Source organism: Rattus norvegicus, chromosome X (genome assembly GCF_021556685.1).
Source record: "Rattus norvegicus strain SHRSP/BbbUtx chromosome X, alternate assembly SHRSP_T2T, whole genome shotgun sequence".
NCBI lineage: Eukaryota > Metazoa > Chordata > Mammalia > Rodentia > Muridae > Rattus > Rattus norvegicus.
In genome coordinates, this window is record NC_141554.1 from 90359403 (window position 1) to 90367500 (window position 8098).

Here is an 8098-nt window from a genome sequence, read left to right on the forward strand (position 1 = left end):
TCCTTAATATCTCTCAATATCAATGGCCTCAACTCCCCAATAAAAAGACATAGATTAACAAACTGGATACGCAACGAGGACCCTGCATTCTGCTGCCTACAGGAAACACACCTCAGAGACAAAGACAGACACTACCTCAGAGTGAAAGGCTGGAAAACAACTTTCCAAGCAAATGGTCAGAAGAAGCAAGCTGGAGTAGCCATTCTAATATCAAATAAAATCAATTTCCAACTAAAAGTCATCAAAAAAGATAAGGAATGACACTTCACATTCATCAAAGGAAAAATCCACCAAGATGAACTCTCAATCCTAAATATCTATGCCCCAAATACAAGGGAACCTACATATGTAAAAGAAACCTTACTAAAGCTTAAAACACACATTGCACCTCACACAAAAATAGTGGGAGATTTCAACATCCCACTCTCATCAATGGACAGATCATGGAAACAGAAATTAAACAGTGATGTCGACAGACTAAGAGAAGTCATGAGCCAAATGGACTTAACGGATATTTATAGAACATTCTATCCTAAAGCAAAAGGATATACCTTCTTCTCAGCTCCTCATGGTACTTTCTCCAAAATTGACCATATAATTGGTCAAAATCAGGCCTCAACAGGTACAGAAAGATAGAAATAATCCCATGCGTGCTATCGGACCACCACGGCCTAAAACTGGTCTTCAATAACAATAAGGGAAGAATGCCCATATATACATGGAAATTGAACAATGCTCTACTCAATGATAACCTGGTCAAGGAAGAAATAAAGAAAGAAATTAAAAACTTTTTAGAATTTAATGAAAATGAAGATACAACATACTCAAACTTATGGGACACAATGAAAGCTGTGCTAAGAGGAAAACTCATAGCGCTGAGTGCCTGCAGAAAGAAACAGGAAAGAGCATATGTCAGCAGCTTGACAGCACACCTAAAAGCTCTAGAACAAAAAGAAGCAAATACACCCAGGAGGAGCAGAAGGCAAGAAATAATCAAACTCAGAGCTGAAATCAACCAAGTAGAAACAAAAAGGACCATAGAAAGAATCAACAGAACCAAAAGTTGGTTCTTTGAGAAAATCAACAAGATAGATAAACCCTTAGCCAGACTAACGAGAGGACACAGAGAGTGCGTCCAAATTAACAAAATCAGAAATGAAAAGGGAGACATAACTACAGATTCAGAGGAAATTCAAAAAATCATCAGAACTTACCAGAAAAACCTATATTCAACAAAATTTGAAAATCTTCAGGAAATGGACAATTTCCTTGACAGATACCAGGTATCGAAGTTAAATCAGGAACAGATAAACCAGTTAAACAACCCCATAACTCCTAAGGAAATAGAAGCAGTCATTAAAGGTCTCCCAACCAAAAAGAGTCCAGGTCCAGACGGGTTTAGTGCAGAATTCTATCAAACCTTCATAGAAGACCTCATACCAATATTATCCAAATTATTCCACAAAATTGAAACAGATGGAGCCCTTCCGAATTCCTTCTACGAAGCCACCATTACTCTTATACCTAAACCACACAAAGACACAACAAAGAAAGAGAACTTCAGACCAATTTCCCTTATGAATATCGACGCAAAAATACTCAATAAAATTCTGGCAAACCGAATTCAAGAGCACATCAAAACAATCATCCACCATGATCAAGTAGGCTTCATCCCAGGCATGCAGGGATGGTTTAATATATGGAAAACCATCAACGTGATCCATTATATAAACAAACTGAAAGAACAGAACCACATGATCATTTCATTAGATGCTGAGAAAGCATTTGACAAAATTCAACACCCCTTCATGATAAAAGTCCTGGAAAGAATAGGAATTCAAGGCCCATACCTAAACATAGTAAAAGCCATATACAGCAAACCAGTTGCTAACATTAAACTAAATGGAGAGAAACTTGAAGCAGTCCCACTAAAATCAGGGACTAGACAAGGCTGCCCACTCTCTCCCTACTTATTCAATAAAGTTCTTGAAGTTCTAGCCAGAGCAATCAGACAACAAAAGTAGATCAAAGGGATACAGATCGGAAAATAAGAGGTCAAAATATCACTATTTGCAGATGACATGATAGTATATTTAAGTGATCCCAAAAGTTCCACCAGAGAACTACTAAAGCTGATAAACAACTTCATCAAAGTGGCTGGGTATAAAATTAACTCAAATAAATCAGTTGCCTTCCTCTATACAAAAGAGAAACAAGCCGAGAAAGAAATTAGGGAAACGACACCCTTCATAATAGACCCAAATAATATAAAGTACCTCGGTGTGACTTTAACCAAGCAAGTAAAAGATCTGTACAATAAGAACTTCAAGACACTGAGGAAAGAAATTGAAGAAGACCTCAGAAGATGGAAAGATCTCCCATGCTCATGGATTGGCAGGATTAATATAGTAAAAATGGCCATTTTACCAAAAGCAATCTACAGATTCAATGCAATCCCCATCAAAATACCAATCCAATTCTTCAAAGAGTTAGACAGAACAATTTGCAAATTCATCTGGAATAACAAAAAACCCAGGATAGCTAAAGCTATCCTCAACAATAAAAGGACTTCAGGGGGAATCACTATCCCTGAACTCAAGCAGTATTACAGAGCAATAGTGATAAAAACTGCATGGTATTGGTACAGAGACAGACAGATAGACCAATGGAATAGAATTGAAGACCCAGAAATGAACCCACAGACCTATGGTCACTTGAATTTTGACAAAGGAGCCAAAACCCTCCAATGGAAAAAAGATAGCATTTTCAGCAAATGGTGCTGGTTCAACTGGAGGGCAACATGTAGAAGAATGCAGATCGATCCATGCTTATCACCCTGTACAAAGCTTAAGTCCAAGTGGATCAAGGACCTCCACATCAAACCAGACACACTCAAACTAATAGAAGAAAAACTAGGGAAGCATCTGGAACACATCGGCACTGGAAAAAATTTCCTGAACAAAACACCAATGGCTTATGCTCTAAGATCAAGAATCGACAAATGGGATCTCATAAAACTGCAAAGCTTCTGTAAGGCAAAGGACACTGTGGTTAGGACAAAACGGCAACCAACCGATTGGGAAAAGATCTTTACCAATCCTACAACAGATAGAGGCCTTATATCCAAAATATACAAAGAACTCAAGAAGTTAGACCGCAGGGAAACAAATAACCCTATTAAAAAATGGGGTTCAGAGATAAACAAAGAATTCACAGCTGAGGAATGCCGAATGGCTGAGAAACACCTAAAGAAATGTTCAACATCTTTAGTCATAAGGGAAATGCAAATCAAAACAACCCTGAGATGTCACCTCACACCAGTGCGATTGGCTAAGATCAAAAACTCAGGTGACAGCAGATGCTGGCTAGGATGTGGAGAAAGAGGAACACTCCTCCATTGTTGGTGGGATTGCAGACTGGTAAAACCATTCTGGAAATCAGTCTGGAGGTTCCTCAGAAAATTGGACATTGAACTGCCTGAGGATCCAGCTATACCTCTCTTGGGCATATACCCAAAAGATGCCTCAACATAAAAAAGAGACACCTGCTCCACTATGTTCATCGCAGCCTTATTTATAATAGCCAGAAAATGGAAAGAACCCAGATGCCCTTCAACAGAGGAATGGATACAGAAAATGTGGTACATCTACACAATGGAATATTACTCAGCTATCAAAAACGAGTTTATGAAATTCGTAGTCAAATGGTTGGAACTGGAAAATATCATCCTGAGTGAGCTAACCCAATCACAGAAAGACATACATGGTATGCACTCATTGATAAGTGGCTATTAGTCCAAATGCTTGAATTACCCTAGATCCCTAGAACAAACGAAACTCAAGACTGATGATCAAAATGTGAATGCTTCACTCCTTCTTTAAATGAGGAAAAAGAATACCCTTGGCAGGGAAGGGAGAGGTAAAGATTAAAACAGACACAGAAGGAACACCCATTCAGAGCCTGCCCCACATGTGGCCCATACATATACAGCCACCCAATTAGACAAGATGGATGAAGCAAAGAAGTTCAGACCGACAGGAGCCGGATGTAGATCGCTCCTGAGAGACACAGCCAGAATACAGCAAATACAGAGGCGAATGCCAGCAGCAAACCACTGAACTGAGAATAGGTCCCCTATTGAAGGAATCAGAGAAAGAACTGGAAGAGCTTGAAGGGGCTCGAGACCCCAAAAGTACAACAATGCCAAGCAACCAGAGCTTCCAGGGACTAAGCTACTACCTAAAGACTATACATGCACTGACCCTGGACTCTGACCCCATAGGTAGCCATGAATATCCTAGTAAGAGCACCAGTGGAAGGGGAAGCCCTGGGTCCTGCTATGACTGAACCCCCAGTGAACTAGATTGTTGGGGGGAGGGCGGCAATGGGGGGAGGATGGGGAGGGGAACACCCATAAGGAAGGGGAGGGGGGAGGGGGATGTTTGCCCGGAAACCAGGAAAGGGAATAACACTCGAAATGTATATAAGAAATACTGAAGTTATTAAAAAAAAAATAAGAAATACCCAAGTTAATAAAGATGGAGGAAAAAAAAATATCAGTTGAATCAGTTGCAGGCCAGGAGTTGTGGTACACACTTTTAATCCCATTAGCTAGACCAAAGGAAATATATCTCCATGAATTTGAGGAAATCTTGGGCAAACTAATAAGACTATGTCTCAAAAACAAATAAAAGCGACAAACTTACATCAATAGCAGAAAGCAGGTGTGAAAAATATTACCATACAAAAATATTAATTCAATTATTCAGTTATAAATCACATAAATTAAGAAAAATATTTTTTCTTAGAACTCAGTGAATAATATATTTAATTTTTAAAATATGAAATCAAACTATACTAAGCAAATTGCATTAAAATATTGCATTTTTAGGCTCATATATTACAGTTATTTGTGACTACTACCTTGTATGAATAAAACATATGACATACTTATGTTAATCATTGAATATAAAAATTGTATTATATAAATGCATTAAATAAATATTGCTAGAGTTTTAAATAATTACAATGTTGATCAAGTGATATGCTATTTATTTTCAGTCCTTCAAAGCTGTTAATTATAAAATTAAAACTCATTTTCCCACAAGAACTCAGGTCATTTTATACAAAAGTGCTAAATTAAGTCCAAAAAAAATCTTAAATATTTATCTTAAATAAATATCTTAACTAAAATATTACACCAACAACTTTAAAAATAGCCTAAGTAAATTCAATTAAACCAATTTATTTCTAATAATTTATTTTAAATTTATTTTTTTATGTTCATTCACACTACATGTATACATTTAGAGAAAGTCTGGCTATTAAATAGATTTTAAATAGTTTCAATACATTACTTTGAATCACTTCCTAATTTCCATTTTGCACCATTTCTTTCTTTTTGCTTCACAAAGTGAAAAAAAAATTGAAGTAATGAAATAATATTCTTGGCTCTCACAAACTTCACACAGAGACTTTATGTTAGGCCACTGCCGATAGAGATCCCTAGACACATTTCTACCTCAAGGACACTGTGTCCAGAGAATAAATTGCTAGCCACACTGCTATATGCAAAATAGTTCATAGTCAGGTAGCAAAGAACAGTTTATGACTGCTGCCTTTGAGTATGGAAGAACTTCAGCTGACATTTATAGAAAATGAGCAATGAGAAAATCGTTTTCTCTTGGTAGGAGGAAAAAATATGAGAAAATAAAAAGCAATGTTTTAAACATCTATCTTCTGGTATGCAATTTTTGTATGGTGAGGTATGCCCTGTACTTGGCGAAATAATGGCATTGGTTATCTGCATAAAAAATGTTCAGGTAGAAAAAAATATAAAATATAAAGTTTTCTTGAATTAATTTTTACTTGATTTCAGATAAAATAACATTACTTTCATGTATTAAAACTATTGAGTACACTAATGTTAAAAAAATACGAGGATAATCAATCAGATTTACAAATGAATACTTCATTGTACATTATTGTCATGTTTTCCTGTGCTCTTAGTAAGAACATTTTATCACAAAGTGGGTAAATTTTTTAACTTCATATATGGATCCAAGAATACCAGCTCCTGAGAAAAATTTGTGTGTGTGTATATATAGTTATTAATATTTATTAATATAAAAGAGCAAGATCTTATTTTCTTTAAGCAAATGTTATTTTTATTGGATATTTTATTTATTTACATTTTAAATATTATCCCCTTTCCCAGTTTCCCCTCTGAAAACTCACTATCCTATGCCCCCTTCCCTTGCTTCTGTGAGGGTGCTCCCCAACCCACCTACCCTCTCCCACCAGATACCGAGCCTTCACAGGACCAAGGGTTTCTCCTCCTAGATAAATGTCATTTTTATACTTTTATGTCTTTTAAAATCCATGAGTTTCTTGAAAGTAAACTGGACTACTAATCATCTTGATTATTCCAGAGTCAGATATGGTAATATATATTACACACACACACACACATATATATATATATATAATATGTAATATGTAATTACATATTTTATAAATAACAAATAATAAATTAATATATTCACATTCATGTGAAGTAAGGAGATTTTTAAAAATAAGGCAGAGATATATCAATCAATACTATAGTTATCTACTATTAAAGATGCTGCTTTTCTATATTAATTTGGTATTGAAATATTTTAACTGAATTATTGATGTTTCTAACTAGATAATTTTCTTTGAAGTTTGGTTTAGAAATTAAAATTTATAAATCATTTTTAAAATTAATCTTCATGATCAGTTCTGTTATTCATTTTAGGGCATGGGAATGTTTGAACTTCATACGTGGTCTAAAACTCATCTTTGCAAACATATTAAATGCATAAGAAAAATCATTTTTGCAGGTTTCTGATCAAAACAAGTTATATGTTGTCATATTAATTTTGTTTTGATTTTTATATAGATAATAGTAGGCAACTCATAATCTGAACAGATCAACCTATCATTTTTATTTTCAGTACAGTTCAAATTACTTTTCTTTGGCTGAGAACGTAAAGGTTTGTACAAGACAAGCTACCAATTACTTTATAACTGAGCAGATCATGAAAGAAGATTCAAATGCTGATTACAAACACTTCCTTTTATTACTAAGCACAAATTATAAATCTTTTGTATGGGAAAAGAAAACCCCATTTTTATGTAAGCTTTGTAACACTTATTAAATATAAATATGTAATATTTATACACAAATATAATATTAAATTAACATTTATATACCAATACATTTTCAAATTATAAGGTATCTTGACTTTGATATTACATTCATGAAATAAACAGAAGTGTTTTCTCAAGTTAAAATGTGAAAAATATGAAATGTTTATCATAAGAAATGTTTCAACAGACTTTTCAAGAAACTTAAATAAGTTTTGTTTCAAAACAAAAGTGATCTTCAGTGTCTAAGTAGAAAAAATACGTTCAACAAATTTACAGTAACAGCAGAAATTATTAATATCAGTTCATTCCTAATTTAATGCTTCTGACTACTTCTGCTTGAGTTGAATTTGATGCACAAAATTTTAAATTTTTAAAATATTCATTACTCATTAATCTATGAATATTATTAAGAGTGACCTATATAGTACGGTGTTTGTTCATATACAATTAGAAAGAGATCTTACAGCACATTTGATAGATCAAAATTCAAAAAGTTCTTACTTTCATGGAAATTTCAATATATTTCAAAATGCATTTTAACTTTTTGAAATATATTTTTAATGAATATTTGATGTATTATTTGTGCTAGCAAATGCAATTCAGATGACATTTCTTTGGCAGTGACAAAAAATGTCTGTACAAACCTCAATTTGAATTGCATTAATTTGACTTTTTTCTATCCAGTCATCTGATTATCTACATGTAAATTCTGTCATTTAGCCTGTTCATATTCGGTTTCCAGACATCCACATTATGGTATTAGCCACTGTGCTGGGCACTAGGGATTCAAAGGTGAGGGTTAATCATGTTCATTTAGAATCATATTATCTTGGGAGATATGAGAACAAATAAAACAGAAAGTGTATGTATCATAAAATGAAAGCTCAGAAGAGAAGGAGTCCAAAAATGGTCCTCTGAAAGTGGC